Source organism: Pogona vitticeps, chromosome 4 (assembly GCF_051106095.1).
Source record: "Pogona vitticeps strain Pit_001003342236 chromosome 4, PviZW2.1, whole genome shotgun sequence".
In the NCBI taxonomy this organism is placed as follows: Eukaryota; Metazoa; Chordata; class Lepidosauria; order Squamata; family Agamidae; genus Pogona; species Pogona vitticeps.
Window position 1 is genome coordinate 178,580,044 of NC_135786.1, and position 12,446 is coordinate 178,592,489.

General features: G+C 38.9%; 2 long non-coding RNA genes across 2 annotated transcripts in view; both read right to left on the reverse strand.

The window, feature by feature from the left end:
- Window positions 1-759: 759 nt before the first annotated feature.
- The window catches only part of LOC144588547 (uncharacterized), a 246,449-nt gene continuing 234,762 nt past the window's right edge, over window positions 760-12,446 (reverse strand). Inside the window, exon 2 of the long non-coding RNA XR_013544154.1 lies at window positions 760-985. This is a non-coding gene — a long non-coding RNA (uncharacterized LOC144588547). The remainder of the gene's footprint in view (window positions 986-12,446) is intronic.
- On the reverse strand, window positions 6,077-9,325 carry LOC144588548 (uncharacterized). Its single transcript, XR_013544155.1, has 2 exons — window positions 8,032-9,325; window positions 6,077-7,236 (listed from the first exon to the last, which is right to left on the reverse strand). It is a non-coding gene; the product is annotated as an uncharacterized LOC144588548 (long non-coding RNA).

Sequence of the window (12,446 nt, forward strand, 5' to 3'; positions counted from 1 at the left end):
ACTGCTGCATGCAGTGCCTCCTGTGAACAAACAGAAGGAGCTTCCCATTCAGAGAATCTGGATCCAATCCAATACCCAAATATGTATACAGGTCAACATTTCTCTGCATCTAAATTATTTGACAAGCTGCTTCAAGATCTTGTTCTCTGATGATGTGTATTTCATTTTGCAAAGGAAGTTAAAAAAACTATTATTCTAGAAAAACAAAATGTCCTACTTTAACCCACAAGGCACACATAACGCTATGCCTCAAATTCTCATTTATGATTTAAATGGATGTATGTGTTCATTTACTTTTGTTCTAAATTACTGATGCTTTTAAGAAGTGGAAACTGAGCAGAGGCTTCATCGGCTTGATAGATTGTATCATCATTTTCATTAAAGCACCTTCAAGGGAGATTGGTGATTTATTGATTTTTTTTTATGAAGGCAGCATCTTATTTGGTCCACTGGCTGCACAGTAACATATATTACTGAATTTGCAACCTGCATCATAGGTATCACCTGGCACTATAACTCACTAATGTGCAACATTTCTCCTACTCTGAAACATATCACCGTAGGGCAGAGCAAAGGAGGAAATAGCCAATACAGCCATTACAGGAAAACAAAATAGCACTCCATGTCCCAACCAAAATAACAAACAATACTAACACAGTGTGCCTACTCAAGTATTTTTTGTAGACTACTTATAATAGCATAGCATGGGCATGGATGTGGGAAAAGAACAAAACAATACAAAAACGCTATGAACACCACAACATTGGGGGAGGGGACATCTGAGTGACAATTAGTATCCTGGTACAGGATATAAGTATAGATTTCCTAGACAGACATCAAGGAGCAAAACTACAGGCCAACAAAATCAATTAACTGGGAGCTGGAAGAGGGGCACATTTCTGACCTTTTTGGGTCTTGATGACCATCCTTTTTGAAGACAATGTATATCCTTCCTTAGATTGGGATTAGTCCCTCCAGTGATTAGCTTGATCGTGACCTTTGGCCATGGCAATCAAGCAAAGAGACCCTTTGAAGGGCTAGGTTCTATTTTTATCTAAAAGCTTAACAAAGATGGACAGATATGGGAAACCTCTTTGTTTCCATTTATGACCTGAGGTTGTAACAGCTACAGGAGAGTAGAGATGTCTATGACAGCTATGCTGAGTTCAGCCTGAAGTCTCCATTGTCTTTGTTCCTCAAGATGGGGGGAATCAAGGCAAAAACAGACTTGTTACTGAGTCCCATGAACGAGTATCCTACTCTCGCGTCATATAATTATTTTGAACTTGGGTTCAAAAATTAATTCTTGGGAATTAATTCTATTGAATAGGGTTCTGATTTTAAAAGAGTAATAATTAGAATAGTATTCAGCTTGCTGGTCCTTGACCGTAAAAAAGTTATCCTATCCTAACAGTATTCAGTGCTAAAAACCAGCCTTAGTTCTCTGAGGTATTGGCTTTGACTAACAAACCAACGCTTTTGGAATAGGAGCAGGACAACGGGGACAGATGGCAAACATGTACTGCCAGGGCAAACTTGCTGAGCAGCACCTGCTGCACAGAAGGACCTTTTCGTTGTTCTTACCAGCAAGTCTCACATCATCCTCCAGATTAAAAACAAAGGCCCTGGAGCAAAATATTGCACCAATTCCCTCTCTCAATGGAACACTTTTGCAGTGCTTATGGTCATTAGCCATTTTGAAAAGGAGATCTTTTAGCAGGGGCAACTACACAAATAGTTAGCCAGCATCCTTCAGAGGTCACCATAACAACACTGACAGGGAAAATAAGGAAGATGCATCCCTATGGTAATGCTTGTGCACGACTATTCAAAAGTGCATGAAGCTTGTAGGGTGGGTAACCTACAAAGGTATGTTGCTTTGGGGAAGCTATTTCACTGCTGCCTGAAGTGTGAATGGACACGCAGAAACGTAAAAATAGCTGACTGTGAATTCAAAATGTGCACTAAGCATAAATACGGTTTCCTTAAAACAACTCTCTGGATACATGTCGTTAGCAATCATGCAAAATACTGTAAAAAAGCTTTGCTCTCCATTGTACATTTGTAGGGATCATCTGGAACCCACCCCAACTTTAATCAAATCTTACTATTAGAATATCAATTTTTCAGACATCTCGGTTCAAGGGATCTGGCCCATCTGTAGCTTGATATGGATAATAATAAACAACATTTGAGAGAAAAGAAGCCAAATACTGGTCCAATTTCATAACAGATAAAGCAACAGACAAAACCAATAGCTGGGCACAAAGTTAAATATCCTCCTGATGCACGCAAACATACTCACAAAAGCTCCTATTTGGAATGTGTCAATTATCATCAACAGGCTAGTCAGATGTGGTTTGTTCAAAGGCTCCTTCTTCCTTTGACCTTTTTAAAAAATATTTCATAGGAAAATAAAATGACGTAGGTTTCTCACTACTTGCATGGGTTCCTTTGCAAGCTTTCTTATAAAAACAGGATGAAGCATGTAACCAGGCATTCACAAGTTCTATGCCTTTATGTTTGTGTTAAAACGGTTCTCTTCTGTACATAATTTTACAATATTAAAGGGCTTTAGCTTGTTTTTATTCTACCCATTGGGTAGGATATTTGCATAACATTTCCAGTTCTATACAGCACCTTAAAATCCAAACAGAAGGATGACCCCAAAAAGCACCATTTTAAGTGAGGCACAATAAAGGTGGGAGTTTGGTTACAAGGGTTCATTGGAGTCAGTGGAAATCTTCCTACTAATTTCAACGGACTTTGAACAGTCACGCCTAGAGAGTGCAAGGGGAAGAGGCTTCTTTCCTGCTCAAAATCTGAGCACGAGGCACCTCATTTTCTTTTAAATAGCAACTTACGTTATCTCCTCCAAAGGGTGCCTTAAAATATATAAGCACATACCAGGCAACATATCGTATGCGAACATACATCATGAGAAAGAGATTGGGATGTGGAAGGGGGAAGAAGAAGAATATGCATAAAATCTTAGTACAAATCACATTGTTTCCAAACCAACCAACTCACATACCAAAACTTTTCAAAGCAGCAGCAATATAGAAACAGTGGGCTTGATTGGTTAGCAAAATTACATGGAGACAGATGTTCCGTTATTTCAATGAAACTGACTTAAAGTACATTAGTAACGCAGCCCACAAGACAGCCATTTCTGGACATTAAGTAAGGGCTTGAATAAAAGATGCCCTCTCCAAAAGAAAGTTTTGTGGCCATGTAATAACCAAAGACAGACAGATGTGTCTGAATCTTACGTCTCTAAGCCTCATGACTGAAGGTGTAATTTGGAGAAAGCATTTGGTTTTGTTTCTAGCATGATCAGTTCTAGCAAAACCAAACACTTTCTACAAATTTTGTCTGTTTAATGGTCCCCATTTGCTTTTCAAAACACAGGCCACACTGACTAAGAATGATGAGAGTCATAAAAGACTGCATTAAAGCTTCCCTCAACCTATGGAACTCAATCATTGTATACTGATAGTTGTTGTCTACTGAAATGTCAATGTGAAATGCCTGATACAGGTAAACAATTAATCTGGAAATATCCCTTTCATTAAAGAAAATAATTCCCTATACATTTAAAATATCACAACACTGGCTTCAGTGGGAGTCTACTCCAATAAATAGATCATTTATGGAAAGACTTTTCAGAGGTGAAATAGGTCAGGCCAGTGTCTAAACTGGATGTTTCCTTCAGAAGATGTCTGTTGGGATGTGTGATAGTTCTCAGAGTGCCTTTAAAAGGTCAGTTCTCAGAGTGGCAAGGTGAAGATGGCAAATCAATAGAGAAGCCATATAAAGCCCTGAGAAATATGTCAGTCTGATGTCCCTGCCATGAAAAATCAACACAAAAACCACTATTGCAAAATGGTGCGATTTAGTTCAAGGCAATGTTCTATTTTGATAAACACACAAACAGAAGGGTAAAATTGAACTGTCACCCTGTTTTTATAGTTTGTTATGATAATTTTCTCCTGCAAAAAAATGGAAGAAGGAACTAGAGGATTAGTTATCCTTCACTTGATTCTAACCAATAGGGATAACTTGGTAGAAGAAGTGGCAGCAAGAGGCATTCTAGAGGAAAGTGACCATTTTCTCTTGACTTCTTAGAAAACAAAAGCATGCGTATGCTGGATTTTAGGAAAGTCCATTTTAATAAAGCCAGAACAATGATAAGTAGATCCTAACAGGAAAAGAAATCCAAGATGGATGGGAGTTTCTTAAAATAGAAAGTCTAAAAGCAGAACTGCAAACAATTCCAACAAGGGGGGGGGTGGCAGAATCTGTTCTTGATCATCCCTGAGTGCAGAACACATAATAATGGGCTCAAGTTAGTGAAAGCCAGATTTTTACTGAATAGCAGGAAAAACCTCCTAACAGTTAGAGCAGTATGGTGATGGAACCAATTATCTCAAGAGGTGGTGAGCAACCCAACACTGGAGGCATTTAAGAGAAAATTAGACAACCATCTGTCAGATATACTTTGATTTGGATTCCTGCATTGAGCAGCGGGTTGGACTCAGTACCCTTATAGGCCCCTTCCAACTCCATTATTCTATGAAGATTCCCCTTGTAAGTCACTGAAACAATCTATATTTTAAGCTTTGCTCTCCATGCAGAACAATGAATTTTTGCCTCTGACTCCTGCTGCAATATTTCCTGAGTTATTTAATATTTATCTGGGGTAAATGCGTGAAAAGGAAGAATGGGCTAGCCTTACACTTTCCCTTCTGTATATCCTAAAGCAGTAGCTCCCAACCTTGGGCCTCCAGATGTATTTGGACTGCAACTCCCATAAGCCTTCCAATACTAGCTGTGCTGGCCAGAGCTTCCAGGAGTTGTAATCCAAGATAATGTCCTGTCCTTAGCAGCCCTGCTCAACTCTTGCAAACTCAAGCCTGTGGCTTTCCTTATGGAATCAAGCCATCTTATATATACAGTATTTGGTCCTCCTCTTTCCCGACTGACTTCAACTTTTATCTGCATTATTGCCTTTTCCAGCCAATCTTGCCTTCTTACGATGTCCAACATATGACAACCTTAGTTTGGTTATTTTTGCCTCCACAAATACACCAAACTTCATTTGCTCTTTCTGGCAATCCAGGGTATCCACAAAGAAAGAATATTTCCAAATTTCATTATGGGCAACTGATAGCACTCATACAGAACATGAAATATTATCTTTTTTTTTAAACACAGCAAAAAGCTACAAGTTGGTTTCCTTAAAACTTCTTTTTCTCTCTCCCTCCCCCCCCACCTTGCTCTCTCTGAAGAAGGCTGCACAAATATTTTCTGGCCAAAATGTTTAAGGTTTTTTTTTAAAAAAAGTATAAAGCTAATTTTCTACATTCTTGAGATTTTGTCTCCCATTTGCACTAGGTTCTATTGGATGTTTTCCAGTTTTGCTTGGTTTGCAACAGGAAAAGTATCCTTTATGGAGGGAAAAAAATCCCTTTTGTATTGACAACCTGGAACGTGTCCAGAGGAGAGCGACCAAAATGGTCAAAGGTCTGGAAGCCACGTCCTATGAGGAGCGGCTTAGGGAGCTGGGAATGTTTAGCCTTACAAAAAGAAGGTTAAGAGGGAACATGATAGCCATTTTTAAATATTTTAAGGGATGTCATGTCAAGGAAGGGACAGGTTTGTTTTCCACGGCTCCAGATACTAGGACAATGGCTTCAAATTACAGGAAAAGAGATTCCACCTGAATCTCAGGAAGAACTTCCTGACCGTCAGAACTGGTTGGCAGTGGAATAGGCTCCCTTGGAGTGTGGTGGACTCTCCTTCTTCGGAGATTTTTAAGCAGAGGCTGGATAGCCATCTGTCAGGAGTGCTTTGATGGAGTTCCTGCATGGCAGGAAGCTGGACTCGATGGCCCCTGTGGTCTCTTCCAACTCTGTGATTCTATGATTCTCAAAGAAGAAACAGAAAATTGCATTCTTCCTGGCCAAAGCAAAGCAAACACACACAAGGTTGCACATACAGCAGATCAGCTCCCTGTAGAGATAGGTGGGAGAAGATTTTTGAGAATAAGAACTATAATTTTGAGACATTATTCTGATTAACAATAACTGTCAAGCAATCAGTCAAGGAGAGGCAAGGAGCATATTTTTTAACAAAAATCTGTGCATGGCTGTATAATGACATTGGGTGCTGAGTATAATCAAAAGGCAAGCAGTGACTGAAGTATATTGATTGACAAGGAGTGCTTGTCTGGTGTCACTGTATCCTCCCTCACTAGATCGAAAAGGATGCTTTTGCCATTTACCCCAAAACAAAAGGAGTCCTGGGGAGAGAGCAGATGTGTATCTATCTAGTTATAAAATAAATGGAATGTTCATCTCATCAAATGTTTGATACATTATCAAGAACAAACACTTTTGCATTTTACAACTGAACTGTCCCAAATCTGTTAAAGGATTATAAAGTCATCATCAGTTGATTTATACTATCAATTAAATCTGCACAGCACCTCTGAAAAATACATCTATAAGGTTTAAACATTTGAACAGAACAAGCATTGGAAGTGGCTACCAAACCAAGATGAGGCAAGACATCAAAAATCCATTGGTTTTACTGAATTATCTTGTGGAACAAGTACATTTGGATATATCACAAAGAATGTAGTTCATGGCACATACCGTAATTCTATTTTGTTACATTTCAAAATTTTAAAAGGTCAGATTTCAAGGTGTTTTCCCTCATTTATTCTTTCTCCTCCCCTGCCCCACCCCATCTATACCAGAATAGTTGCCTTTATTTTCAGCCTTTCTCTAAATCAGAAAGAAACAGCAGCAATGGGTCTTTTCAGCTAAAGATATTCAGAAGCTGGTAAAGGATATGTTGTAACAATGGGTTTAGTTTGTAAGCAAAAATTCAATGGCCGCAGTTCTGTCACTTAGCATGGCAAACTGCACTACAGTAGGCTTATTGAATCAATGGAGATTTGGTGAGCCAACTCCTCCACCATTTCCATTGATTCAAATGGGCTTACTCTTACTGCCACTTAATTTAGCAAGACTCAAAAGGAAGAATGTCAGTTCCATATTATATTACATCTAGACACAAAAACAAAGTACATACCAATGTGGTGCTCTAATCACTTCAAGAGAGCAGAGGTAACAGGAGTCTGCTGATAACTGTGTAGAATGTGACACCTGCTATGAAGCCAAGACACACAGTTCTACTCTTCAAGACCTCCTGAAAGTGCATGGGTAGCTGTATATAAAAGTCCAAAGAAAGGGAATGGCACTGCTATCATTCAGTCAGGGTGTCACATAAATTTATACAGTAAAAGACTTCAAATAAACTTCAATGATAGCTCTTGCCATAACCAAGCTAGTACTACTGTACTGAAAGAAAATAATAATAAGGAACAGAACAAAGATGAGGTACCAATTTGCATGGCTAAGTATAGGACACACAAGAAGGGCCCCTGTCAGAGTCCAAGCATAGCAGGATGGTTTCATGGGACCTGCTGAAAAATTTGATGTGGGACTGCTTGTTTGTTTAATTTATAAAAGGGAACCTGATTGGGACTGTATGATTTATATATACACCAGCCCAGACTGTCTGTCATAAAGAACAAATACAGATACAGTATTCCAATATTTTGATCAAAACTAAACCTAGTACTATAGTACAGTATTTCATTGTAAATGACTGAAAGGTAAGGGCTCTTTGACGGAAAACTCTTCCTCTTCTTCAAGTTTCTGTCATAAAAGAGCACAGGATTTACCTGCATTCCTGCCCACACTTTACTTCTAAAATCACTCCTTTCTAAAATTGCTTCTCTACACCTCTCTCCTATGGAATGAAGTAATCCTTTTGAAATTGTCTTTAATTTCAATCCCCTGCCTGACTTTTCTTCTGTAACCTTCATTTTTGTTTTTAACATGCTAATTGATCACAGATTAGAAACTTCAAATCAGGGAGCTGTAAATGTGAAAATGAATTTAATGGGACATAACATTAAACTCTACCCGACAAGAAACAGAAACAAAGAAAAATTACCCTTCAGGAGGTGACCAAATGCATGAGAAGTCAAGAGATTTTGTCTCCGTCTGTCACTGCTCTTATGAAGAAAATAACTACATCCACAAGGATAAGGGAAAACACATTTATAACGTCAAAGCTAAACCATGTACATTTCAGGGAGCAATGCTCCATCTGGTAAAGCCCTAAGTCTCCTGACACAGGAGGTGTCTCTTTAAAAAACAGCTTTTAAACCTTTCTTTGAAAGATTTAAATAGGGTCATTTTAACTATTATCATCGCAAACATCACAAAAAAGAGCTGAAGATGTTACTAATTACAATTCTTTTCGAGAAGAAAATTATGTTCAACCCAGTGCTTTTGTTGGGATGCAAGATGCTGTCAAGCACACATGATAACAAATAGCCAATAGAAATACAGTAACTCAAGAAACAGAGGGTTTCTCAGTTTGCTTTGAGCCACCTTGAATGCTTGAAGCTACGCTTCAGCTGACAGAATGTGTCAGCCAGGTGCAATCCTCTGCCTTCTAGCAGGGAGCACTATCTGGATGGATAAGTTGCCTCACTGAAATTGCCAGACTTTAGTGAAGTGCACCTCTAGCTGTTCCTCAATCTCTACTCATGTTGGTTTTGACTGGTGGAAGTGATAATGCTGGACAAAAGCAGCACTGGGCTGAATGACATCTGAGCCCATCTCATAGCAAACATTTTCCAGAGGTATATGATCTATCAATTGGAGCAGAGCTTTGGATGCAGTTATAATACTTGCCTAATTAGCATATATTGTTCTCACTCAGATGGCATAGTACTCTCAATTCTTGTACTAAAATAACACTCAGCTGAATACCCTATAACATGCAGAAAAGACTAGTCTCCTAGAGATATGGTATATAATAAGATGGGTAATACTGTATACATCCCACAGAAAGCACCCAGGGCAGTTTGTGTGTCTCTCCAATTTAAAAAAATGCTCATAAAATCTTTGTGCTCACTGGAGGAATGCGGGGGGGGGGGGGGAACGACTGTTAAACTTTGTGGGGTTCTCAGCACCCCTGGGGTCTTAATTTGCCCATTTTAAAGAATTTTAAATTATTTTTGCCACTAGAGGGCAGGAGGGATGCTTTTCTATTTAAAATGTTTTTTTTAATTAAATTCATTTTTCAATGAACAAAACCCACTCTGCCAACCATTATAGTTGCTTAAATTAAAATAACAATAACTGTTTAAAAAGAAAGCTAACACTTCCAATTCCAGCTGTTTGGGAGTATAATGTTTTCAGCCCACTAGGAAATCAGAAAAATAGCTCTTAGCCCAGCCCACTCTTAGTGTGATGTACACCTCAAATATCTTTTTAAAAATCTACACAGTACTGGCTTTTGGTGCCCTGACTTATGTGGTCTACAGATTGCTACCTATCTGGCTAGGAAGAAGCATCAACACAATATTCCTCAGGACACTGGCCCAGGGTGCCTTAAGTGGTCAGCCCACATGCTGTACTCCATAGTAAGACCAGCCTGTCAAATAGTAGTTTTTTAAAAATCCAATTCAGTCTTACTCTAGACTTTTTTAAATTTTTCTTTTGCAGCTGTTGTGCATTTTACATGTGTTTTCACTATCATTACCAGACTACTAAATGCTTAGAAAGCTAGTGCGCTTTTAGAATATGAACGCGATGGGCATAAAAATATACTAAATTGAATCCCAACAAGTTTCAGCCAACAATTTCAACTCCACAAATGCCATATGCCACATGCACTCAGTCATTCGTCTACAATTCCTTACTGCACCTCCTGGGAAGAGAGCCAGCCTGTGTAGTCTTGGGCAAGTTAGGCAGTTCCAGGGGACCCCCCCCCCAAAGGCACAATAAACCACTTCTAAATATTATATACTTAAGAGACCCTGGAAAGGGTCACTGGAAGTCAGAATTAACTTGATCGCACATTATTATTATCCCAAATCTGTGATCCTCCGTTTGTACCCAAAACAGTGTGATAATGTTACATTATGTAAGACATAAAGGGGAAGGGGGTCTTATAATTTTGCCTGTAGTTCAGAAGGGCATTATGTCCATATTTTGTGAAAAAATGTTGGAAGACATTAGCATGCACAATCTTATTCCACACACACAGAATCTAACGAATGAACTAACCCTCAGAAACATACAAATAGGAATGATAATACTGTACATGTAATTCCCATTGACTCAGTTGTGTAACATTTAGGCTGCAGTCCTAAAGTGGGACGTTAAGTCTCACTGAACTCAACAAAACTTATATCTGAGCGGGCACACACATGGAATTGTGTGTCATCATACCACCCTGAACACATCCAAACTATTCTGATGTTGGAAGCTAAGCAGTGTTGGGTCTACTCAGTACTTTGTTGGGAGACCATCATAGAAACAAACACCAGGTGCATCTCCAGGTACAACTATGAAAGAATCTTGACTGAAACTCCAGGAAGCAGCTGCCCATCGGAATCTACAATACAGGGTTGGAAGGTACAAGGCAGCTTCCTGTGTTTCGCTGTTAATCTCTACTTTAAAAACTATTAGCACCCAATTTATCTACAGTCTGTCTTAAATTATATCAGCACAGGCTCTCTTCTACTTAAATGCACAATTTGTGCAAATGGAGAAAACTTTTAATGTCATCTAGAATTCTCATTGGTTCTCATGATGAAATGCTGCATAAGCATTTAGTGTATTTTCCTTCTTGGATGAAACACCCATTCAGAACACCCAAAGCTAGCAGCTTATTGCTAGTCCTAACTAAGATGACACCAACTGAATCAAATGTTGATCAGTATGTCAACACATGTCAGTGCATCAATAGGTCTACTCTAGTTGGAACTAGCAATAGGATACTGACCTTGTGATTTTTTGATGTGCAAAATAGAATTACTAAACCTAATTCTGCCAAATTGTTGAATTTAATCAGACTAACAACATGAATGCATTTTTTTCTCTTCACAGAAAAAGGAAAGAACACAACTACCAAGAATGTTCACATTAAAATTTTAAAAAATCTTAAGGATGCCTGTGTTAAGGGGAGCTTATAACTGTGTACACTAACACAAAGATGACGGGATAATCCTCTGACAACACAGTCTAAAGGTTGGTGAAATGAATTTATGTTTTGCACATAAAATTACACAAATTAGTCCATAAAAATTGAATAGTCTGCTTGAACATACCTCTTCCTTTCAGATTGACATAAGATCTGAACCTATAAAATAAAAATGGCTCTCTTGATTAACTCTAAAATGGAAACAGATGATTATATCCACTGCATTATCTTAAGGCCTTTTGCATGATCCATTTTGCGTACTATCAGCTGGGCACATCCTCATCTGTTCTTATTACTGGGGGGGTGGTCACATTGGTGGAATTCCCTGCTTGAGGTGCCAAAAACTAGTTTAATTAGCCTTGTTTACTATGCACTGTTACATGAGGGGACACCATCTGCTGTTCCGTCTCAGAAGGCAATTATCTTGGGCTTGCCCTCACACTGGAACTCAAATGTTCCAATTAGGATCTTAACTGGAATTCAGATGTGTATTTAGACCTGGTGTTCTCATTGCATAAATAGTATGAAGTAAAGACTGTCACCACACATGACAGCTAGAATTCCACTGATGGAAGAAATAATCTTGAATAATGACCCTTAACATTTCTATTTCATAAAATAGTACACTGAATATTCTCACCACAGAAAGCAGGAAAGCTAACAACTTTTCTTATGAAATAAATTTGTAGGAAAGCTGAAATCAGTTTTGGAATTCAAGAGGTCTAGTGTTAACACCTGCTTCCCATCTGCTGTTCCAGCAGTTCCTAATTTGTCAGTTCTATTCAATTAATCACTGCTCAAATCCAAAGGCTTTAGGTACGTACCAGTTTATATAATGGGATTCTCTCTCCACACACAAATGTATTTATCATGAGTTTAAGCTTTTTACCTACTCAGCTAAATTGAAAGTATGATTTAATTGTATGCCTGATTTCTGACTATTCAATCCTGAAATATTTACTTTAGAGAAAACTCATTTGATAACCACAGAAATCAGGAGATGGGGAACAGTGGATCATTAAGTACCTGCCAGTACAGTGGTGCCCTGCATAGCGAGGTTAATCCGTTCCGGATTAACCCTCGCTATGAGGAAACATCGCTAAACGGGTCGCAAAATGCCATTGGAACGCATTAAACTTAGTTTAATGCTTTCCAATGGCTTCTATACTCACCGTTAAGCGAAGTTTCCTCATAGCGCCGCCATTTTCGCGCCCTTGGTAAGCGAGGGCAGGGCGCGAAAATGGTTGTGGCGGCCATTTTGGAGCCGCCGAACAGCTGATTTCCTGGCGTCGCAATGCGAAGATTGGTAAGCAAAACGCTTACCAATCTTCGCAATGCGAGTTTTGGCCATAGAGGCCATCGGTAAG